This window comes from Equus asinus, chromosome 28 (genome assembly GCF_041296235.1).
Source record: "Equus asinus isolate D_3611 breed Donkey chromosome 28, EquAss-T2T_v2, whole genome shotgun sequence".
NCBI lineage: Eukaryota > Metazoa > Chordata > Mammalia > Perissodactyla > Equidae > Equus > Equus asinus.
Window position 1 is genome coordinate 20,497,230 of NC_091817.1, and position 25,629 is coordinate 20,522,858.

Here is a 25,629-nt window from a genome sequence, read left to right on the forward strand (position 1 = left end):
TGAACATAGGGTTTCTTCTTTTCTGTTGGATTTACAGAACCTGAATTTAAATGTGACTTTTTGCTAAGAGCAGGCAGCACAGAGCTTTCCATATGACACATATTTGATAAATACTTGTTAAATGAAAAACAACTATTGCTCCAAGCAAGTTAAACCTGTATTATGTATCTTCCAAGACTTTTCTGTTTCTGCTTTTATTGCTTTAACACCTCACCTTAAATAGTTATAGTGTACTACAAAGTATTGGCAGGTCTCAGTCCTTGGGGAGTTTCCTATAAACTACAGATCATATAATAATATACATGAAATGCTCTGGGGAAAAAAAAGTAGTTGCCTTTCAGATTTGCTTGAGGTATCTGTCATCCCTGAGCAGTCTCAGGAGAGTGGGTGGATATTGTAGAGTTAAAAAACAAGAAGCTTGTGATTGATTAACCAGGAGAAGATGATATTCTTAGAAGAACATAAGCAATAGCATTAGGAAGAAAACGTGTTGATGTAACCAGGAAAGCCGCCTTGACTTGGAAGGAGTGCTGATTGGAGAGAATCAGGACTTGGTGGCTTCGCCAGCTGTGTAGCTATAGTCAGGTTTCCTAACCTCTGAGCTCTAGTTTTCTCCAGTTTTACAATTCCATGATACTGAGAATTGCATGAGATCTGACCTCTGAAATACAAAAATTATATTTGGATTTAAGAAAAGGCAGAAGTTTTGAAACAAATAGTGGTAGAGTTTTTGGCCTTACCTGAAAATGGTTTTAAAAGAATAATGCTAATGGGTGGGTATGAATAAAGATAAGAAAGCAGTGTTGTCAGTGGAAAAAGTCTATGACAAGTAAGATTAACAAAATTATAGAATTTTCAACTTGGAAGTTTTGGGGGTTGGCCCCATGGCTGAGTGGTTAAGTTCTCCTGCTCCGCTTTGGCGGCCCAGGGTTTCGCCAGTTGGAATCCTGGGTGCTGACATGGCCCCGCTCATCAAGCCACGCTGAGGCGGCGTCCCACATGCCACAACTAGAATGACCCACAACTAAAAATACATGACTGTGTACCAGGGGCTTTGGGGAGAAAAAGGAAGAATAAAATCTTTAAAAAAAAAAAAAAAAAAGAGCCAGCCCTGTGGCTGAGTGGTTAAGTTCATGCGCTCCGCTGTGGCAGCCCCGGGTTTTGCCGGTTCGAATCCTGGGCGCAGATATGGCACCGCTCGTCAGGCCACGTTGAGGCAGTGTCCCACATACCACAACTAGAAGGACCTGCAACTAAGATATACAACTATGTACCATGGGGATTTGGGGAGATAAAGCAGGAAAAAAAAAAAGATTGGCAACACTTGTTAGCTAAAGGGCCAATCTTTAAAAAAGAAAAAAGGAAACTTTTAGCTCCAAACCCCTTATCTGATGTAATTGAATGCCTTCTATAAGGCATTGAACTAGACTTTGGCAGTTTACTCCTGGAAACAAGATAGAACTGAAGGAGGGGCTTAATGTTTTATAAATTTAAAGGCAGCAAGCGAAGTAGCATTACAGACTTAGAAGTAAAATCTGTTGAAGCTTCTATCAATACTAAAATGAAAATTTTGGTACGTGTGAACATTTTAAATTTTCTAAAGAGTTAGATGTGTTGATCATTAATGTAAATGCAATAGAAAAAAAGCAAACTAAACACTTTGACAGAGGGGGTAAATGAAATCCTAGAGAAGCCAAAGTCTAAAAAGGAAAAATAAATGTGACTGAAATAATAGACCTACTGGGAAATTTCATCAGGTGTCGGTATAGTGAATAAAGAACATAGGTAAGAATATGGGAAGTTGAGGCAGTTGATCAGAGTGAAAATGAATTATGAAAACTATGAGAACGTGTTATAAATGTTTGAAAAACTTTAAAAGCCAAAAATTGGAATCAAGAACTTTATGGATGCTGAGAAGATAGAATGATTTTATTGTAACCTTTTAATTGTTTTGTAGCTGTTGTGGTCTTAACATAATTGTCTTAACACAATACAGATTTCATAATGATAGAAGATTTAGCTTTTTACACTTATTTACTTTGTAAGTATAAGTTGCCACATTCCAATTTTATAACTATCTTCTACCACTTTGTATCTGTTTATTTCCTTGCTTGGGCTTCACTCTCATACATTCCACCTCTCTGAATTTTATCAGTCTGTGAATACTCAGGGCAAATTCCACTTTGTGAATAAAGTCATCTCCTGTCATTGTAGCCCTTAGGGATTTCACCTTCCTGTGAGGTCATAACATTATTATTTGTCTCACTTATTTGACATGTTATGTACAACTTCTAGACATTCCCTCTGTTGTATTGCCTTTAAGTTTGTAGGAACACTTTTTGCTCCTCCCTTTTAGAAACAGTTGGAAAGCTGATCAAGTGATAACAGGAGACCCAGAGGAGGGGAAGTCACTTTGACCTGTAATTTATCCTCTGGACTCTGGGTCATTCACATCCATTAATTCATTAAACAGATTTATTAGGTGATCCCTTTATTAATTTTTCATATGTAATATAATAAATGTATTAAGTGATCCTCACCTTTGTAGAATCTATAGTCTAATAGAAGAAACTGATAATGAACAAGTAAATAAACAAATGTAAAATTAGAACTTGTGATGAATTAAATAAAGGAAGAGAACAGAATGCTAGGAGAGAGAAAAATGAGGATTTTAGATGGTGTGGTCAGAGAAGGCCTCTCTCAGGTGGTGATATTTAAGTCAAGGCATAAAGAATAAGAATCCAGATAGGGAGCAAAGTTCCTGGAAGAGAGACAAATATGTATGAAGGGAAGAGAGAGTTTAGTATGTTGGAAGAAATGAAAGAAGTTCAGGGTGGCAGGAGCATAATAAGAGAGGAAAACTGCACAAGATGAAATGGGAGAGATGGAGAGAGAGCAGGCCACACATGGCCTTGCAGGGCATGATAAAGACTTTGGTGTTTTACTAAGGACATTGCAGTTACTGAAGATTTTGAAGCAGAAGAATAATCTGCTTGAATTTAAATTTTTAAAAAAATCACTTTGATTGAGAATGGATTGGAAAAAGGCAAGAGTGAAAGCAGACGTTGTACTACTACCATTGCTGAGAATAGGACATGGTGTAGCTGGAACTAGGGTAGCAGCTGTGGAGGTGAAGGAAGGAAAAGGATATATATAAAAGATTTGATTTGAAATACAGAGAAAGAAGAGATGGGGGAGAGGGGGAGGGCCCGCTGACTTTGTGATGGATTGGATGTTAAAGGAAGATGTCAAAAATGACCTCCAGGAGCCTGGCTTAAGGAACTAGATAGATGGTGATGGGATTTACTAAGGTGAAGATGATATGGGGGAGGAAAGATTTGGCAAGAAATCAAGTTTATTACACCATCTTCAAACAAGTGTTTCAGAAGGTGGGGACTGCCTTTACCTGACTGATAGGTGCCTCAGTCAGGATAGGTGTAACTATGTGTGACACCAAAATATTCAGAGTTTTGAGAGGAAGGAACAAGCTTCATATTTATGCTAGAAAAATTGATACCTGAAATGATCTTACTTTTTAGCAATGTAGTTCAGTTTTTGAAAGTTTATTTGTGGATACTTTCTTAATATAGATTATATTAGATATGAAGGTTTGAGAAAAAAGTTAACTGGAATGTAGTATTAGATATGTTTATATATTATTTGGGTGATGGTGCAGAAAACAAAAGTCTTGTAGTCTTGGTGTTCCCAGGAAGTAGCACTCTTTAAAGTTATTAGCTTGTAGGCAGCCAGATGTTAAATTTATCATTTTTAATGAGGCTTCTAGTGCTTGTGAATAAAAATTATAATTCAGGTCATTAGTAGCCATTATTTATTGAATAACTGTAGATACTGATGTTTCTGTTATACTTTGGCATTATTGAGTGAAGTTAACTAAGCGTTTAATATTTCTTTTATTATACTTTAAAACTTTTTTAACGAGTAATTTCAAATGTTGTTACAAGGGGACATAGTTTGAAATCTGAAAAAAAAATTATTTTTCTTGTCCAGTGATCATTCCAGTTTAGTTTTCCTGACTAAGCAGCAGCAGTATAAAGTATATTAAATTTTACTCTGTTGGAAATCAACGGCTGTGCTTCTGAAAGATAACTGTGAATGTATCTTCTTAGTTCTTCTATAAGAAGAAGGAAAAAATGGTTAGGATAATGGTTTGGCTTCATATATTTTGCATAAAGTTTATTTTATCTTAAAATGTGATTTATCACAGTTTGAGTAAAGCAAAAATTATTCTTTTTTTCATGGAACTAACTGACTAGAATTCAATATATTTTTTGGTCATATCATCTTTGCAGTGTTTATCTTGAAAAAGACAATTAGATATTTATTAATTAAAATTTTTTCCTCCATTCCAGGAACTGAGCAACTTTGCCTAAAAGAAATTTAGAATTTAAGATTCTAGATTTGGTGCATATTTAATCTGTTTTATAGATGAAGAAACTGATGTACAGAGAAACTAAGTTGCCTGAAGTTTCTTGTCTTAGGGAATATTTTATTTCAGAGATTGCATAATTTAGTGAGTTCACTGTATATCCCGATAGAAGAATTAGTTCTGCTTTGGTGAACATGCATTGAAATCAGTAGTATACAGAGTTTACTGAAGTCCTGTCAGAGACCATCCTATATTTGTTTACCAATGTTTTTTTTGAATGATATATACTCTAAATGGTGATTTATAAATACATACTTATGGTTCATCTTGTTCCATTTAGGTTTTTAAAAAAATTTTCAAGTTACTAGGGACATTCAGAAAAGTGTATAAATTTTAAGTATGTAGCTGTATGACTTATTACAAAGTAAACTCGTCTCTGAAACTACCACCCAGGTCAAAGAATAGAATGTTATTGTTACTGGCACCCCAGAAGCTCCCCCCATACTCCCTTTCAATTATCATTCCCATTCAGCCTTCCCAGAGGTAACCATTATGCTGACTTCCAAAACCAGAGAGTAGCTTTGCCTGGTTTTGAACTTTATGTAAATGGAATCATATAGTACGTATTCTTTTGCTTAATATTATGTCTGAGACTAATCTGTGTTTTTCCATGCAGGAATAATTCATTCATTCTCAATGCTGTTGATTCTGATGTATGATGGACATGTTTTCAGTTTTAGACTGTTATGCGTAATACTGATATGAACATTCCTATACATGGCTTTTGGTGCATGTGTGCAGACATTCCTGTGGAGTATATATTTCTAGAAGTGGAAAAGCTGGTCATAGGTATACATATGTTCAACTTTAGCAATAATGCTGTATAGTTTTCCAAAAACGTTTTTCCAGTTTACACTCCTTTCAGCAGTATACAAGAATGCCAGTTACTCTGTATTCAGTTATATGGTTTGATTAAAATACCACTGTTTGAAAAGTCTTTTGCTCTTTTTTTTTAATCTCCAAAAATTACTATTTGACAGTGAATAGTTATTTCTACTTAAATGAGACATAGTACAAAGGAATATGAAACAGCAAATATAAAGATTTTGGGCCCAAAAATGAGTGCTTGTTTTGTGTCTGTTGGATTACAGCAGATTAGAGCAAAACATAGTTTTATATTTTCAAAGTTATGGTCAACTAAGAGACGCTGTCTTTTCTTGAGCCTTAAAAATGTTTGTTTTTTAAAATAGAATGGATAGTGTACCATTTGGGGGTATGGTTTGGGAAGAATGAAAAATACATATTTATAACTTAAATCTTCTTGAGATGGAAGAAAAGAAAACTTTTGGTCCAAGCGAATTTGATAGGTAGTAGGTGAAATGTACGTGATACTTTTAAATAGGGCCCTGGGGAATGAGGCAGCGAGATTATAATAAAGATACATATTATTCCTGAGATGAATAGAAATCTGTCAGAAATGACCAAAGTTCCCAGGGCTACTCATAGGGATACACATCATTATATAAATAGGGACCCATCTGTTGCTTTCTTAGTATGTTTTTGGGCAGACCTAAAGGAGTGCAATGAGATGCTATATGGTCTTATTAAAGTAGTGGGAAATTAGGTTTTATGTCTTTATGTTATGTCAGTAGTAAGAAAAAAAATTAAGTTTTTAGTATTCCAAAAAAAGTGGAATTGAGTTTCTCAAGGATTTGAATGTGAAATCACATTTTAGAGGTTATGTTAAGGAATATGTGTCAACACAACATTTGACTGAATTTGAAATGCTAAGTAAGTGGATTTGATGGAAATGAAATCACTGCATAGAAGCTTCTATCTGTTAAATTACTTTATATCAATCAGAAAAACAAGGAAAGCCATGGGAAGGAAAATCCAGGATAGTCTGCTGTCATAGAAGCTAAGAAGTTCCAGAAGGCGGAACGGTTGATTGAACGGAATTCAGAAAACATTTAAACAGCTTTTATTATGGGCCAAGCAGGGTGGTAGTTGGCACTTGAGATGAATAAATTGTAGACCTTGTTCTTCTCAGCACTGAAACCCTAAATAGTATATGATAGATGGGGATGCGTAAACAATTGGAGGCTTCATATAGAAGATAGCAGTTGAGTTTAGCTTCTGCTGTCTGGTTAGTGATGGCAATTGTTTCTTAGTGGTCAAAGACAAGGATTGAGAGAACATTTGGGTTTGTCTAGGAGGTTATTAGTTGTCTTTGAAAGTACAGTTGCAGTAATTTTATGGGGGCAGAACTAAAGTACAAGAGGTTAACAGCCAAATGGGTAAATAGAGGCAGTAGATCACTTATTTTCAATATTTGTCATTGAATGGAAGGATAGAAATAAGATGACTTTGTACATTTCTGTTAAGGTAAGGGAAATCTGCTGATGCCTAAAGTTAGAAGGGAAGCAGGCAATTGCAAGGGAATGATTAAAGATCCTTGGGAGAGATGGAGTGTGTGTGGGTGTAAGTCCCTTTGAAAGGCTAGATGGATTGGTATTAAGAGGTGAGATTTGTTTTTGGAGAAGAGTCATGCTTCCTCTTCTGAGAATAGCTAGAAGAAAAAGAGACAGATAGATGCTTCTGAAAAAAAGTGATTGGTGAATTTCATCTGGAAAACCTCGGAAGGCTATGAGGCAAAATTGTCCTTCGGTGAAGATGGGGAAGTTAGGATTGAAGGCTTGAGGAGAGAAAACATAAAATAACTGCAAAGAGCTAGTCTAGAAGGGTAATGAATTTAGACATTTCTAAACAAAAGCAAGGACCTTGTTGAAGGTAAAGGTTAGTATTAACCTTGTATTAATGAGGTATCAGGCATATAATAAATATTATAAATGTTACAAATATTCAGGAAATGTTCATTTAATTGGCCTGAGGCCTGGAGGTAAAAATCACAGTGGTGAGGTTAATACAGTATGGTGGATTTGAGTGAGTGAAAAAGATTACCAGAGTATTGAAGGAGATGAGAGGACAGCATTGGAGATTATTAGTAAAAGAACCTGAAGAGGTCTGGAGAAGCCTAACAGTCGTGAGAGGGTGTGAACTGACTGTAGGCTCTTGGGAAGTCAGAAAAGAGGTGAAAGGTATGAGAGGGAAATCTACATTTATTAAGCACTTACTATATTTTAGGAACTTTGAATGTATTTCTAAACCCTGCAAGTTAGATGGTGATAATCAACGTGGGTCTCAGTTTTCATTGTATTTCAAACTTTGGAAATTCTGCATTTAAATCAATCTCCTGTTTTTAATACTAATGTTACTGCACAGAATTAGGGTTCTCCTACCTGATGTGCATAAAAAAACCACTTATTACAGCATCAGCTTTTGGGAAGAGAACAGTTTTATTGCTAGATCCATCTGCAGGGAGACAGGAGGCATCAGCTCTTAAATCTGTCTCCCTGATCCAGGGCATGGGGCAAAATTTATGGGATGAAGGGCAGGGCTGTCTGATCTGTAGAGATAGATGATTGGAGATGAGAAGTGAGGTAATCTGCGCAAGCATGGTCAAGCTTCATGGCTCTTAGTAGGACACGTGTTCACAAAATGGTGGTGTGAGTATCGTCTGAGGCTGGAGTTTGAAGCCCTTTGACATCAAAAGGGTCACTTATCCAGCATTTGCACATGCCCACTGGATGGATTGGTGGTTTCAACCAGCCTGAACTGGACAAGGGCAGGCTCTCAGATCCTGAAAGACAACTCTTTTTTTTTTTCTTTTAAAGATTTTATTTTTCTTTTTTCTCCCAAAAGCCCCCTGGTAGATAGTTGTGTATTTTTAGCTGTGGGTCCTTCTAGTTGTGGCATGTGGGGTGCCGCCTCAGCATGGCCTGATGAGCAGTGCCATGTCCGCGCCCAGGATTCAAACCAACGAAACCCTGGGCTGCCAAAGCAGAGCGCACAAACTTAACCACTCGGCCATGCTTAATTACTCTGTTGTTAAGATGGGGTCAGTTGCACTGGTCCTACAGGGCCCGTGGTTACATTAATTGAAATTTATTTGGCTTTAGAATATATATATTTATATTTAATTTGATTATGAGTATGATTGATGTTCAGGACTACTTCAGTTAAACAACTTGACCTACTCAGTATCAACTAGGAAACTTGTAATCTGTTATCAGTATCAGCCCAAAATTAGTTATCCTCAATCAGTTTTTACCGAGAGTAGAGATGTGATTGTGTTTTAAAGATTTCCCTTTCTGTGAGATGCAAAGTAAAACTAAATTAAGTGTGAATGCCAACAAAGTAAGTAGTTGACTTTAATCATTAGCTATCTGCAGAGAGAGATGTTAATATAAACATTAGATGAGTATTATTTAGATTAGTGGTTTTCAGTTCTTTTATATCAAGGAATCCTTTGTTTTGTTGAAAAATCCTACTTGAAAGCTCAATCTGTAAAATAAGAGCAGAATATTCAGGGTAAAATCTTTTTTAGGGAGAAAATGGGGGAATAGGAACTTTAAAGCCCTCTCTTCCCTTTCAGTGGCTAAAGATGACCCAGCAATCCAAGGAGCACAGTTCGAAAACTGTTTACACGGTGCTCTATATGGTTATTTTGCAAGAGTTCTGAGATCAGTACTGTTGCAGTCCCCACTTTACAAATTAAGAAACTGAGCTTCAAAAGTGATTTGCCTAAGATTTCATACTTACTAAGTGATAAAGCCAGGATTCCAACTGTACCAGTCTATTTTCCGAGCCTATACTTTTAACTACTATGCTATACGGCCCCTTGTAGAATGACTTATCAATGAAAGTAGGATTCTTTGAGGGATAACTGGGAATTAAATTTTAAATTGGATCACTGAGGCATTCTTTTGTGTGTGTGTGTGTGGTAAAATATACATAACATAAAATTTACTGTTTTGACCATTTTTAAGTGTACAGTTCAGTTGGGGCATTCTTAAAGTCATAAAAATGGTATATCATTAAGAGGATGCTTTTGAATCTCAACTTTTGGAGTAATATTAAGGATCGAGAGGCTTCATTTTGTTTTGTATTATGATATTATTGAATTCTTGAAAGCATTTGAGTATTTACTATGTGTCATTATACTTGTAGATGTTAGAGATACAAAGTTGACTAAGAACCAATCTCTGCACTCATCTTGTTTAGTAGGAAAGATAAGCAAGTAGACCAAGAATGATAATACAGTGTATTAGGTATGGAATACAAAAATGAGTGCTTAACATTTTGAGGGCTGTGTGTTTGTGTACATATGTATGTATAAGGCTTCCTAGAGGTGTTAGAGCTTGAGTTTAATCTCAAAGACATTACTTTATCAAATGGAGGAAAGTGGGTGGTGGGGAGCCATGTTATTGGCATAGAGAACTTCCTGTACATATTAATGGAGATGTGACAGAGTTTGGTGAACTCAGGCAACATTTCAACGTGGTTTAAACAGGGATTACTTATGGGGGAATGGAAGCAAAAAAGGGTGAAGAGGCATTGATATCTTTAGCAAGGGAATAAAATGAACAAGTATATATGTTGAGAGGGCTAAGATAAGTTTAGGCATACGATCATACTGTTGATTAGTATAAATATTTTAAAAATGAGTTGGAAACTAAGTACAATCGGATATAACAGGTTTGGTGTTAGGAGTTTTTCAGCAAGTCAGTGTAGAATCTTGATCTATATTCCTTGTTCTACAGGTCAATGAGAGGGAAATATATATTTATTGAGCACTTACTATATTTTAGGACTTTGAATGTATTCTTCTGAACTCTCCACAGCCCTGCAATGTAGATGGTCAGAGGAGGAAACAAACTGAGAGGTTCCAAGAACCGCTCAAGGTTACACAGCTTAGAGAAAGCAGGTAAAATTTGAACTCACTCTGGAGCTTCTTATTTGCCAGATATTTTTCTGTTTATTTTATAATTAAATAGTTGCGTATATACATAATACAGTTAGGTTAATCCAAAACAGATCAAGGATTGGTAGAGCTGAAGGTGGGATTTAATAGAGTTGTGTAAACAAATGCAGAGATTGGAATACATGACATTAAAGCCACTTACCGTATGGATTTCTGTAATGATTTTGTATATTGTACATTAATAAAACAACTAAGGATTTGTTAATTAGCTATTGGAAATAATTTGGAAGGATGTCCTTTTGGATGACTATTGCTAATTGTTTTATTTTTCTGTTAGGTTCTGATTTTTGCTAGGACTCATGTTGTTATATGTTAAGGTCATATTAGCTTGAGAAATTAATAAATGAAGACAGTGATACTCCTACAAATAATATAATGACCTTCTTTAACATAATTTTTTGGGGGAATTTTAGGTATAGAATGTTATAGTTGATTTCATCAAGAGGAAAAAAGCATGATTTGTTCTAATTAAAAAGTATTTTTAAAGTTAAATCTCAAATAAGTTTTTATTTTATTATATGGAGCTCACTACTTTATATTTTTCTTGCATTTATTCCTTGTGAGGATTTTAAGGTTTTTTTCCCTAATGGAATTTTTATCTCTAGTTTGGTTGGGGTAGGTATTTGTTTTTTAATTCCTTTCTTGGAAGTGTATAGAGTTTTGAAACATTTGTGAATATATGAATAGAAAATAAACCAAAATACAGAAAGTTGAGTTATGAGACACCTTCACAAGTATCCAATCCATACTTGTCATTGATGAGAAAACTGAGGGCCAGAGGGTTAATATGTTGTCACACATTTAGTTAGTACCAGAAATTAGAATTTTTGGTCTCCTGATAGGGGGAAGACAAATAATACTAATAGGTTTAGTCTATAATTTTGGGTAATGAAATTTCTCTTTTGAATCCTTTTAGCCTACTTTGAAAATGTCTGTTTTATAAATATTAAGTAAATTAAGCAGAGATACATATTAATGTCCATATTAAGGAATTATTTTCAGAGTACTGTTGTTTTCTAAGCAGTTAATTGGGTCACAGTTTGGAATATGCTGTCCATACATCTTTTACTCTACTTCCCATAAAATAGCTAAGGATACTACCAAAGGGTAGATTCTATAGCATATCATGTTTCCTGTTCAAAAAGAAGTTGAAAAATACTGAAAAAATTTTAAGTGGGCCACAATAAACAAACAGTGGAGTATTATTCAGCTGTAAAAAAGAGAAGGAAATTCTGACATATGCAACAACAAGGATGAACCTTGAGGATATTATGCTAAGTGAAATAAGCCAGTCACAAAAAACAAATGCTGTATGATTCTACTTATATGAGGTATCTAAAGTAGTCAAATTTTTAGAAACAGTAGAATGGTGGTTACCATGGGCTAGGGGGAGGCAGAAATAGGGAGTTGTTTAGTGGGTACAGGGTTTCAAATTTGCACAATGTTTTGCATTCATCACCACCATCTATTTCCATGTTTTTTCATCATCCCAAACGGAAACTCTGTACTCATTAAGAAATAACTCCCTACTTTCACCTCTTCCTAGCCCCTGGTCACCTCTTACCATTCTGTCTCTGTGAATTTGCCTATTCTAGATATTTCATGTAAGAGGAGTCATACAATATTTTCCTCTTTTGATTTTGATTTGTATTCCTCTAATGACTGACATTGAGTATCTTTTCATGTTTTTATTGGCCATTCCTATATCGTTTGGAGAAATGTCTATTGAAGTCCTTTGTCTTTTTTTTTTTTTTTTTTTTGCTGAGGAAGATTCACCCTGAGCTAACATCTGTTGCCAACCTTCTTCCTCTTTCTGTATGTGAGCCACCACCACAACATGGCCACTGACAGACAAGTGGTGTAGGTCTATGTGCAAGAACTGAACCCAGGCTGCCAAAGTAGAGTGCTCTGAACTTAACCAGTAGGCCACTGGGGCTGGCCCCTGTCCATTTTTCAGTTGGGTTGTTTGTCTTTATAGTATTGAGTTGTAGAAGTTCTTTATAAAGTCTGAATATGAAACCTTTATCAGATATTTATTTGCGTGTATTTTCTCCCATTCTGTGGGTTGTCTTTCTGTGGATGAGTCTTCCAACTTTGTTCTTCTTTTTCAGGATTGTTTTGGCTATTCTTAGTCTCTTGAAATTCCATATGAATTTCAGGATAAATTTTTCCAATTCTGCAAAAAAGTCATTGGAATTGTGATAGGAATTGCATTGAATCTGTAGATCACTTTAGGTAGTGTTATCATCTTAACAATATTAAGTCTTTCAGTTAGTAAATAGGATGTCTTTCCGTTTGTTTAGATGTACTCTAATTCCTTTCAACAATGTTTTGTAGTCTTCAGTGTCTATATCTTGTTATGTTCTTCATTAAATTTATACTTAAGTATTTTATTCTTTTTAAGGCTATTGTAAATGGAATTGTTTTCTTAATTTCTTTTTTGGAATGTTGACTGCTATCTTCTAGAAATACAACTAATTTTTCTGCATAGATTTGTATCCTGTAATTTTGCTGAATTTGTTTATTAGCTCTAACTGTGTGTGTGTGTATTATTTATAGTTTTCTATAAGATTATGTTATCTGTGAATAGAGATAGCTGTACTTTTTCCTTTCCAAGTTGGATGCCTTTTATTTTACTTTTTTGCCTGTTTTCTCTGGTTAGATCTTCTTAGATCTTGAATAGAAGTAGTGAAAGTGGGCATCCTTGTCTTGTTCTTGATCTTGGGGCAAAAGCTTTGATTCTTTTATCTTTAAGTGTGATGTTAGTTGTAGTTGTTCATATTATGGCCTTTACCATTTTGTGGAAGTTTCCTTCTATTTCTGTTTTACTGAATGCTTTTATCAGGAAGGGTGTTAGATTTTGTCAAATGCTTTCCTGTGTCAACTGAGATGATGATGTGCCTTTTCCCTCATTCTGTTAATATGATGTATTACATTGACTTTTGTATGTTGAATTACCTTTGCATGCCTAGGATAAGTCCCACTTGGTCATAGTGTGTAATATGTTGTGTATATATGTGTATGTGTATAATATGCTGCTGGATTTGGTTTGCTATTGAGTTTTTCATCTATATTCATAAGGGATATCTTTTTTTTTTTTAAAAGATTAATACCTGCACTAACATCTGTTGCCAGTGGTTTTTTTCTCTTCTTCTTCTTCTCCCCCTCCCCCTTCTTGCTCCCCTCCAAAGCCCACCGGTATATAGTTCTGTATTCTACTTGTAGGTCCTTTTAGTTCTGCTATGTGGGACACCACCTCAGTGTGGCCTAATGAGTGCTGCTAGGCCTGTGCCCAGGATCCCAACCAGCGAAACCCTGGGCCACTGAAGTGGAGTGCACGAACTTAACCAGTTGGTCATGAGGCCAGCCCCCATAAGGGATATCTTTAGTGGGGTTTTTTTGTTGTTTTTTGTTTTTCTTCTAATGTCTTTGGCTTCAGTATCAGGGTAATGTTGGCCTCACAGAATGAGTTAGACAGTGTTCCCACCTTTTCACATTTGTGGAAGAATTTGAGAAGAATTGGTATCAGTTCTTTAAATATTTGGTAGAATTCACCATTAAAGCTTTTTGGCCATAGGCTTTTCTTGTTGGGAGGTTTTTGATTACAGATTCAATCTCATTACTTGTTATGGATCTATTTAGATTTTCTATTTCTTCTTGAGTGAGTTTTGGTAGTTTGACACATAATTTGTCCATTTCATCTAGGTTATCCAATTTGTTGGTGTACAATTGTTCATACATTATTTTATAATCCTGTTTATTTTTATAAACTCTGTATTAATATCCTCTTTTGGGTTTCTGTTTTTAGTAATTTGGATCTTCTCTCTCTTTTCTTAGCCAGTTCGGCTAAGCTTTGTCAGTTTTCTTGATCTTTCAAAGAACTAATGTTAGATTTCATTGTTTTTTCTCTACTGCTTTTCCCTTCTCTATTTCATTTACCTTAACTCTAATTTTTATTACTTCTTTCCTTCTGCTACCTTTGGTTTTAGTTTACTCTTCTTTTATATATCCTTTAGGTGTACAGTTAGGTTATCAGTTTGGGATCTTTCCTTTTTTTTTTAATTTTTTTGGTTAGGAAGACTGGCCCTGAGCTGACATCTCTTGCCAATCTTCCTTTTTTTTTTTGTCCCCAAAGCCCCAGTACATAGTTGTATGTCCTAGTTGTAAGTCATTCTAGTTCTTCTATGTGGGATGCTGCCACAGCAAGACCTGATGAGTGGTGTGTAGGTCCACACCCAGGATCCGAACCAACGAACCCTGGGCTGCTGAAGTGGAGAGTGCGAACTTAACTGCTCAGCCACAGGGCTGGCTCCTGAGATCCTTCTTTTTTAATGTAGTTGTTTACGGGTATAAATTTCCATTGGAGCATTGCTTTTGCTGCAATTTATAAGTTTCACTATGTTGTGTTATCATTTTTATTTATCTGAAAGTATTTTCTAATTTCTCTTGTTATTTTTACTTTGACTCATTGCTTATTTAAGAGTGTGTTGTTTAATATCCATATATGTGTGAGTTTTCCAGTTTTGCTTCTGTTATTGATTTCCAGATTTATTCCATTGGGATCAGAAAGATACTTTGTATATTTTCAATCTTTTAAAATTTATCAAAAATTGTTTTGTGGCCTACTATATGGTCTGTCCTGGGGAATGTTTCATGTGCACTTGAGAAGACTGTATATTGTGCTGTTGTTGGGTAGAGTGTTCTATATATGTGTTTTAGGTCTAATTGGTTTATAGTGTTCAGATCCTCTACTTCCTTGTTAGTTTTCTGTATGGTTGTTCTATCCATTATTGAACATGGGATATTGAAGTCTCCACCTATTATTTTAGCACTATTTCTTCCTTCAATTTTGTGTATTTTTGCTGCATAAATTTTGTGGCTCTATTGTTAGGTTCATATATGTTTATAATTATTACATATTCTTGATGGATTGAATGTTTTATCAATATATAATGTTCTTTGTCTTTTGTAACCTTTTTTGACTTAAAATCTGTTTTGTTTGATAATAATATAGCCACGCCAGCTCTTTTGGTTATTATTTGTATAGGATATCTTTTTTCATCCTTTCAACCTGTTTGTGGCTTTGTATTTAAAGTGAGTCTCTTGTAGACAGCATATAGATGGATCATGTTTTTGTTTTTATCCATCCTGCCAATATCTTCTTTTTAATTTGAGAATTTAATTCATTTACATTCAAAGTAATTACTGATAAGGCAAAAACTTATTTCTATCATTTTGCTATTTGATTTTTTTATGTCTTACATACTCTTTGTTCCTCCATTCATTACTGACTTTTTAAAATATTTAATTGATTTTTTTGTAGTGTACCATTTTGATTTTATTCTTTCCTTTTCTGTATATTTTTTAGTTATTTCCTATGTTGTAATAATAACAGCTTGTTTGTATGTCTATGAGAATGACCTAATAGAATGAAAAAATTGATGACTCAGGAGAGAAAAGCAAGAATGACTGTTGCAGTTCCCTTGAGCAGGTGGGAGTGGGAAAGGAAGGTGGAGGAAAGAGAGTATTAACTTTTTACTGCTTTGTCTTGTTATAAGAACCAAACATTTTTCAACTTAAAAAAATCTAAAGCAGTGGGAGGAAATTGAAAAAAAGTTATGTCTTTTATGATTTCCAAATTTCTTTGTGATGTGGTTGGGAAGTTGGTCAGAAATACTTCAGCTGAGGTTAGGAAATTGTTATTCTGGTATGTGAGTATCTGTATCTTCGTATCTTCTCGGGAAAGGTCTACAGAAGAGGAGAGAAAAGTAGATATAGAAATGATATCAAAACTTGGATGAGAGGAGTACAGTTGCTTGCCTGCTTTAATTCGTAATGAATACAGAACTTAGCAGTCCCTATTACCTTTTAAAGGGTCAGTTCTAAATAATCAATGCACAGGGGCTGTCCCAGTGGTATAGTGGTTAAGTTCGTGTGCTCCACTTCGGAGGTCCAGGGTTTGCGGTTTCAGATCCCAAGTGTGGACCTACACACCATTCATCAATCCATGCTCTGGTGGTGCCCCACATACAAAATGGAGGAAGATTGGCACAGATGTTGGCTCAGGACCATCTTCCTCAAGCAAAAAGAGGAAGGCTGTCAATGGATGTTAGCTGAGGGCCAGTCTTCCTCACACGCAAAAAATAATTGAGGAGCAATATGGAATCCATACTAATTTAATATTTATTCCCTTTCAATTAATATTTATTGCTCAAAAGTCTCTGGACTTTCCTACCTTTTAAAAAAAATTAAAATTCTAAGTATCCTAAATTTCAAATTCTAATTTTCACTAATATTTTCTGAGTTGTCATGTGACATTCTAAAGCAGTCTTCCTCAATAATATCACTGTTATTAATGATAATAAAAATAACGTGTTGTGTTTGAGTGGAAAGCATTTTAATATTTATTATAACAATCATTATATTAAGTGTATAGGATTAGGCAAGGGTTTTTTTGCTAATTCTTTGCTTTTTATTTTCTTTAGGTCTGTAATAATGAGGAACTTTGTGGATGAGAGTACGCATCCCCTAGCGTTTATCATTTGTGACAGAATCAGTAAGGATCATTTTAGTTTCCCTTTTTTATTGAAGTTTTAAAAGGATCATGATAGCTTACTTTCAAAGGCATTTTTTCTTGAGTCATTTAAAAAATATGTTTACTCTAGAGTTCTTATTTATTTTAAATTTTACAAAAGTGTAGTTTCCCAATTATCATTACTTGCTTACTTTAACACTGTCATAGTTTCAGAGTTGCATTGGACAGATAAAATACTTTATTTGAGATGTCTAACAGACTTCCATTGTAACTTGGTCAAATCTTTCAAAGTAAATTCACTTGCTTTATTTTTTCTCAGAAAAATCTACCTTGCAAATAGTTCCAAGTAAAATTAGTTGGTAATTACATTGAAGAGAATCAGTTTTTAATTGACCACTATAATCTTCATCCTTATTTAAGAGATATAACAGAAAATTAAAGGACTCAAAACAATTTTACCCTTAAATTTTTTTCTTTGTAAAATAGCTTTATTGAGATATAGTTCAGATACTACATAATTCACCCAAAGTGTATAATTCAGTGGCTTTCAGTATATTCACGGAGTTGTATATCTATCACCACAAGTAACTTTAGAATATTTTTATTATCCCAAAAAGAACCCCCATAACTATCCAACACTCATCAGTCTCATCACTCCTTGGCAGCCACTGATCTCCTTTCTGTCTCTCTAGATCTGCCTGTTCTTGACATTTTTTATAAATGGAATCATATGATATGTAGTCCTTTGTGACTGGCTTTTTTCACTTGGCATGTTCTCAAAGTTCATCTGCGTTTTCAGCATGTATCAGTACTTGATTTCTTTTTAGTGCCAAATAATATTCCATTAGATTGATGTACCACATTTTTTTTACCTGTTCATCAGTTGTTGGACATTTAGGTTGTTTCCTCTTTTTGGCAATTGTGATTAATGCTGCAGTGAACATTGGTTTGTAAATATCTGTTTGAGCCCCTGCTTTCAATTCCTTTGGGTATATACCTAGGAGTGGAGTTGCTGGATCGTATAGTAATTCTAGGTTTAACCATTTGAGGAACTACCAGATTGTTTTTCAAAGTGTGCATTCCCAGCAGCAGTGTATGAGAGTTTCAGCTTCTCTACATTCTCACTAACACTTGTTATTTTCTGTTTTGTTTTGGTTTTTTCCCCCTTATCCTAGTGGGTGTGAAGTGGTATCTCATTATGGTTTTGATTTGCATTTCCTTGATGACTAATGATGTTGAGCATCTTTTCATGTGCTTATTGGCCATTTGTATATCTTCCTTGGACAAATGTTAGTTAGATCCTTTGCCCACTTTTTAATTGGATTATTTGTCTACTATTAACTTTTAGGAATTTTTTATATATTCTAGATACAAGTCCCTTATCAGATATACAATTTGCAAAATTTTTCTCCCATTGTCACCTCATTTATCTCATTCTCCCATTTTTCCCATGGTTGTCTTTTCACTTTCTTGATGGTGTCCTTTGAAGTGCAAAAATTTTTAATTTCAATGATGTTGCCCATTTTTTCTATCATAACCTTTTCATTTTTGCTTATGTGAAAACCTTAGTAATCATCTAACTGATATAACAGGAGTATTTTCTGGCACATAATATATAATACAGTGTAATCTTATCATTATAAAATAGTATATTCTTTCTGATAGCTTTACTACATTTGCTCTCCTAAAGCTATGTTGAGGGTGCATGTTTAGATTGTGGTTAGCTATTATTTTGGGGTTTTTTTCCTGTCTAATTTTTGCCTAGTGAACAATTTTCCATTCTGTAATTGAAGTGACAGCTGTAGTACCTAGGTTTTTATAAGCTTGAACTTAACCTTCCTAGTATTCATTTCATCTTATTTTTTTTATAGGGTGATTTTCACCTCAGTTTATTAGGATTATTTTGACGTATTCCTAAATTTTTTTGCAATTTCATGTAATTTAATATCATCTTCAGTTTTGAGGAAGACACTGTGGAATTCTTAGATCAATTAAAGATATAGATTAGATTGATCTATATAACTACAAAGCTTGTTGAAACCCACTAATAAGTAACTTTGGGGTGCTGCGTTAAAACCAAGTATTTTCAAATGCCAGAATTCATAAAATATCAAGATCAGAAGGGACTTAAAGTGTTATCCAGTCAGTCACCAATATGCTGCTGGACTCTTCTTTACAGTATCTCTATTGAGGTCTTGGTTAGCCTGTTTTAAATTTGAATATGTAACTTTAGTAACAAGGAACTCATTGTCTTTCTGTTTGGATAGCTCTGACTATTTCAGATTTCTTTCTTATATTGAGCCAAAGTAATTTTCCCTATAGTTTTCTAGTCCCTATCATTCTAGATCTGCCTTTGGGGTCCTACAGATAGCGTGAGTAATGGCATGGAAAATGAGCAATAGGACATATTAGAAAGATAACAAGAAGGTTGGTGCAATTAGGTTGTAGATGATGTGGAGAGATGGGGGGCTGGTACTGGAGATGAGACAAATTTGAAGGGTTTGTATTCCAAGTTGGATATTTATATGGTCAGCATTAGAGAACTATCAAAAGGTTTCTATTGGTAAGTGACATGATCAAATCTGTGTTTTACCAAACTCACTCTGATCACAGTATGCATGATAGATTAAAGTGGGGAAATACTTTAGGCAGAAAGGTCAGTTTTACCATGCCATTAGCCAAATAAAGCATGTAGGAGAAAGATACATTTTAGAAGAAAGATAATTAGTTTTGTTTTGGATCTGTTGAGTTTATACCTATGGAAAAGTTCAGGAGGCAGCTGGGAAGATGGTACTGGACATAAAATTTAACAATTGTCAGTATATAGAAGATAGAGAATGAGCTTATCTAGAGAAAATATTTTCTAGAGTGAGAAGAGAAGACAACTGAGGGGAGAAACTTTGAGAAGCGTGGTTTCAAATAACTTCACCAGTCTGGTTGCTGTCCTGTGAATATGTCCCATTTTGTCCATATTTTGCTTTAAGTGAGACACTCAAGATTGAATATAATACCTGGATTTGGTGCGACCAGCATAAGTGGATATGACATTTTGTTTAACCAGCATCCTATTGATAGACATCTAGGCTATATTCAGTCTTTTGCTGGAGCAAATAATGCTTCAATTAATAAATACCCCTGCATCTGCCATTTCACTCATATATGAACATATTTGTAGAATAAATTTTTAGAAGGGAATTTGCTCAAAGGGTGTGCACTTGAAATATTTCTGGATATTGGCACATTTCTCTCCTTAGAGGTTTTATCATTTTAGACTTCCACCTGCCGTATATGAGAGTGTTTTTTCCACAGCTTTACCAAAATGTGTTGTCAAACTTTGGAATCTCTCTCAGTCTGACAGGTGAAAAATGGTACATCAGTGTGGTTCTAATTTACATTCTCTTATTTTGAAGGAGAATATGAACTGTTTGTATCCTTCACCCATTTTTCTATTAGGTTATTAGTATTTTTCTTATTGCTTTATAGGAAATCGTTTTTTTCTTCTTCTTCTCCCCAAAGCTCCCCTGTACATAATTGCATATTCTAGTTGTAGGTCCTTCTAGTTTTGCTATGTGGGATGCCACCTCAGCACGGCTTGATGAGTGGTGCTAGGTCTGCGCCCAGGATCAGAGCCAGTGAACCCCGGCCTGCCGAAGTGGAGCACCTGAACTTAATCACTTGGCCGTGGGGCCGGACCCAGGAAATCTTGATGTATTAAGAAATGAGCACTTCATCAGTGAGTGAGTTGCAGGTGATAATTCTCAGTTGGCTATTTTTCTTTTAATAATCTAATTTATGAATCTTTCCATAAAGTTATTTAATTTATGTAATCTATTAATGGATCTTTAACGACATCTGAATTTTGTTCCATGAGTAGAAACTAAAGTACTCTTTGAATTGTTGATTTCAAGATCTTTCGATAAATACTCAGTAATGGCATAGCTGGATCGTATGGTATTTCTATTTTTAATTTTTTGAGAAATCTCCATACTGTATGTTCCATAGTGGCTGCACCAGTTTGTGTTCCCACCAGCAGTGTATGAGGGTTCCCTTTTCTCCACATCCTCTGCAACATTTGTTATTTTTTGTCTTGGTAATTATAGCCATTCTGACAGGTGTAAGGTAGTATCTTGTAGTTTTGATTTGCATTTCCCTAATAATGACTGATGTTGAACATCTTGTCATGTGTTTGTTGGCCATCTGTAAGTGTTCTTTGGAGAAATGTCTGTTCGTATTTTCTGCCCATTTTTTGATCAGGTTTTTTTGTTGTTGAGTTGTATGAGTTCTGTATATATTTGGGAAATTAACTCCTTGTTGGACATATGACTTACAAATATTTTCTCCCAGCTGATGGATTATCTTTTTGTTTTGTTCGTGGTTTCCTTTGCCTTGCAGAAGCTCTTTAGTCTGATGTCTAATTTGTTAATTTTTTCTTTTGTTTCCCTTGCCTGGGTAGACATGGTATTTGAAAAGGTACTGCTGAGATCAGTGTCAAAGAGTGTACTGCCTATGTTTTCTTCTGGGAGTTTTATGGTTTCAGGTCTTAGATTCAAGTCTTTAATACATTTTGAGTTAAATTTTTGTATATGGTGCACGATAATGGTCTACTTTCATTCTTTTGCATGTAGCTGTCCAGTTTTCCCAGCACCATTTATTGAAGAGACTTTTCTTTCTTCATTGTATGTTCTCGGTTCCTTTGTCAAAGATTAACTGGCCATAGATGTGTGGTTTTATTTCTGGACTTTCGATTCTGTTCCATTGATCTGTGTGTCTGTTTTTGTGCCAGTACCATACTGTTTTGATTGCTGTAGTTTTGTAGTATATTTTGCAGTCCAGGATTTTTTCTCAGGATTGCCCCATCCAGGTTTTCTTCCAATACTTTCATGGCTTTTCATTTCTGACATTTAATATCTTTTATTTGTTTACAATTTGTCTTGGTTTGAGAACAAGATATGGATCTAACTTTCTTTTTTTCAAATGGCCACCCAGTTGTCCTGTTTATTTTATAGTTCAATTCCCCCCAATTTGAGATACTAAATTACTTTCTATTGTATCTGTGTAACTTCTCATGTGCTAATACCACAGTGTTTTGATAAGATTTTATTATGCTTTAATATTTGGTAGGGTTAGTTCTTCCTGGTTGTTTGTTTCTTTCAGATCTTTTCCTGATTTTGCTTTTTGTCTATTTAGACCATGTCTACCTTTGAAAAAAAATACTGGAATTTTTATTGAGACCGCATTAATTTCAGAAATTAGTATATGTAGAGTTCATATATTATGATATTGAGTTTTCTAGCCAAGAGCATTGTAGATAAAGAATTTGAATTAGTTTTCAGCATTTAAAAATCAGGAAATTTCCCAAAGACATCTGGATGGATTTCTAGCTCTTTAAAAATTAGAAGCAACAATGAACTGAAGCTAACTAGTAGCTGCCCCTTTGTACTTTTTAGCTAGCCATAGTTCTCTCCTAGCTAGCTTCACTCATTTCTGTCACCTGCTTGGCCTGTATACAATTTCCAACCTGAATGTACTTGTACAGTTGGGTATCTGCACTGGAAACAGTACCCCATAGTTACAAATTGTTAGATTTGATCTATAGCTCCATTCTCTTGAGATTCTTTGTATCTTGATTCTGTTAACTATTGTAATTAATTCTACCTTCCAACTTAAAACCACCTGTTAGCTATCTTTCTATACCTTCGTTTAAGTCTGATAGTAAATGCTGAACCAGCCAGGCTGAGACTAGAAAAATTCTGCGGTACACTACTGGAAAATTTATTTATTAGTACTAGTATATTGTCACTTAAATTTACTAGCATTAAGCTAGTAAATCTAGTCAAATTCTCTACTATCTACCAATCGTGTACTTAGAAGCTCTGTGGGAACCCTAAGGAAATGAGTAATTTGGGGCCAATAGTTGAAGGTTTATTTTAAACAGTCTGAAAGTGGATGCCTAGGAAGGCTGGAGGAAAATGACTTGATTAAAGAACTTTTTAACAGTTATTCAATTGTAGTTTGAATGCCTTAAGAGGAGTTGTTTCTAGAAGTCCACAGACCAATTTTTTTTAACTAAGAAATGGTGAACTCAAGTTTGCCAGCGTTTAATTTTTCCAAGTAAGGATATTCTTTAAAATGACTAATATCCCCTATCATTATCACTTTATGTGAAAAAATGTTTCTGAGTACAGTATGAGTGTTTTGGTCACTGTCATTGGAAGAGCTGCTATTTGCTATCTAAAAATAATTTCAAATGTTAATAGCTACCAGTGATGATAATTTCACCACAGTAAAAATGTTAGTTAAGTGTTAAGCCCGAGAAGAAATTTTAATCAGTGAAATAGCTCCCTATTGGCTCTAGGATAAAGTCCAGATTTCTTAACATGGCTAATAAAAGCCCTGAATATCTGACCTCTGCTTGCCTCTCTACATCTCTATCTGGCTAGTAGTATTCTCTGGCCATGCTATGTTATTGAGTGGTTTCCGAAATGCCATGTCCTGCCTCACTTCTGGGCATTTCTTTAGTGTTCCCTCTGGCTCTTGCAAGTTTTATGTACAGTGTAAGAGAGTGAGGGGATTGTAAAAGACCTGTTTCCTACCCTAATGGGGGTTACAGCTTACCGGAAGAGACAGTATTTTAATTTTATTTAGCACTTGGTAATTCACCTTTGAGGCAAACAAGACTGTAGTTAGAAAGTTTGTGCTGTTATTTTGTTTTTTATAGATGAAAACAAAAGTATGTGATCTCAAGGTCATACAGCTAGAAGGTGGTAGAGCCAGGGCTCAGGTCTAGTTTTTTGTTTTTTGGTTTTTAATTTAAGTATCATGTTCTTTCTAATACCTATGCAGTCATTCATTGATTTAGCAAAAACTTATTACATGCCTACTATGCTAGGCAACATGCTCAGGATACAAAGATGATAAAGGTGTTTCTCTTTTCCAAGAGTATTCAGTCTAGTGTATGTTATACATATGTTATGTATAATGTAATATGTTATTACAATGCAGTGTTATTTGTGGTGTGCACAGGTTACTAGACAGAAAGTTGAGTCAGGAGAGGTCTTCTATAGGAGGTGAATTCTAAGCCAAATTTTCTCCAAGTATGAATTTCAAATAGCTGTGAGTAGCTCATAAACAACGTAAAAATTAATGTAGCACAAATTTAATACTGTATAGAAGTGTTGAAGAGATGGCTAATAGAGAACTGAATAATTTGGTAAGGATGATTGTCATCATATTACATGGGACGAAACTATTACTGTACAGAACTTACTGAGAAGACCACAGTAGTCCCCCTCATCTGCAGTTTTGCTTTCTGCTGTTTCCCTTTCTGCTATTTCACTTACCTGAGGTCAACCTCAATCTACCTCCATCCAAAAATATTAAATGAAAAATTCCAGATAAACAGTTTATAAGTTTTAAACTGTGCACCATTCTGAGTAGTGTGATGAAATCTCATGCTGTGAGCTCTGTCCCACCCAGGACGTGAATCATCCCTTTGTCCAGCGTATCCACTCTGTATATACTGCCTGCCCATCAGTCACTTAGTACCTGTCTCAGTTATCAGATCAATCGTCAAGGTATCCCAGTGCTTGTGTTCAGGTAAACTTTATTTTACCATAATAATGGCTCCAAAGCACAAGAGTAGTGATGCTGGCAATTTGGTATGCCGTAAAGTGCTTCTTTTAAGTAAAAAGGTAAAAGTTCTTGACTTTATAAGAAAAGAAAAGAAATCGTATGCTGAGGTTCCTGAGATCTCTGGTAACTTTTATTACAGTATATTGTTATAATTGTTCTATTTTATTATTAATTATTAATGTTAATCTCTTACTGTGTCCAACTTATAAATTAAACTTTATCATAGGTATGTATGTTTAGGAAAAAACATAGTATATACAGGGTTTGGTACTGTCTGCAGTTTTAGGCATCCTCTGGGGGTCTTGGAACGTATCCCCTACAGATAAGAGGGGACTACTGTAATTCGTTTAGTAGAAAAGTATTGAGGGACCTATTTAGAGAATATAGAAATGTCTTGGAGAAAAAGCAATTATTTGACATTGAGGAAAGTAAATTTACCACTGAATTAAGTTTATATTCAGTTACCTTATTTTTACTCTTAGGGCCCAGTTCAAATGTTACCTAATCTCTGCCTTTCCTGATTTTTTCTGGACATAATTAATGGCTATCTAATCTGTGCTACCGTAATATAGTGCTTTGTATACATCTCTGCTAAGACATACATCACACTATTTGTGTTTTCTTCTCTAGATTATAAATGTTTTAAAGATAGAGATTCTCTCCTATTGATATTTGAATCCATGTTATGTGATCATCGTGTGCTTGGCATCAGATAAATGTAGAAATGAAGATAGAGAAGCAATTTGATTTTGATTCTAAATACTTGTCTCAACCTTAGAAGAATTCTGTCCCCTGAATATATTATTTTAGTGTACTTGATTGATAAGGTCCTCTACAGCAGTGCTCCAGTTATATTTCTGCCTTTATTTTCCACTTTTCTCCCTTTGTATACCCTCTGCAGTGGTCATAATGTTCCCTATATATTCCTACTTCCTTGCTGTCATTTCTTTATTCCTAAATTCTTTGCATGGCTTCCCCTTCCAGTTCATTTATAAGACCCCCCTCAAAGGCTAACTGTTCCAAGAAGCTTTTCCTGAATAACTTGCCAAGTATGCTGTCTTCTCTTTATACATGACCTTCCAGATGAACTTGTGCATCTTAAGCCATGTTTACCATATTTTATTCAGTATAGGATGTGCTTTTCTTAGGCCATTATCTGCCTCCTCCTCTGTTTAGATTCTGAACTTCTGA

At 34.9% G+C, this 25,629-nt stretch overlaps 1 protein-coding gene across 12 annotated transcripts in view; it reads left to right on the forward strand.

Moving 5' to 3' along the window:
- The window catches only part of CHD9 (chromodomain helicase DNA binding protein 9), a 228,646-nt gene that overhangs the window by 52,063 nt on the left and 150,954 nt on the right, over positions 1–25,629 (forward strand). For 2 of the 12 annotated variants that reach the window (XM_070500260.1, XM_070500254.1), the window contains exon 1: positions 20,351–20,554. The exons of 8 other annotated variants lie outside the window; for them this stretch is intronic. The gene's annotated coding sequence lies outside the window, so the exon portion shown is untranslated. Of the gene's footprint in view, positions 1–10,125; positions 10,215–20,350; positions 20,555–25,629 lie in introns of those variants that run through there. 2 more of the 12 variants (XM_070500255.1, XM_070500258.1) reach the window with 2 other exon arrangements.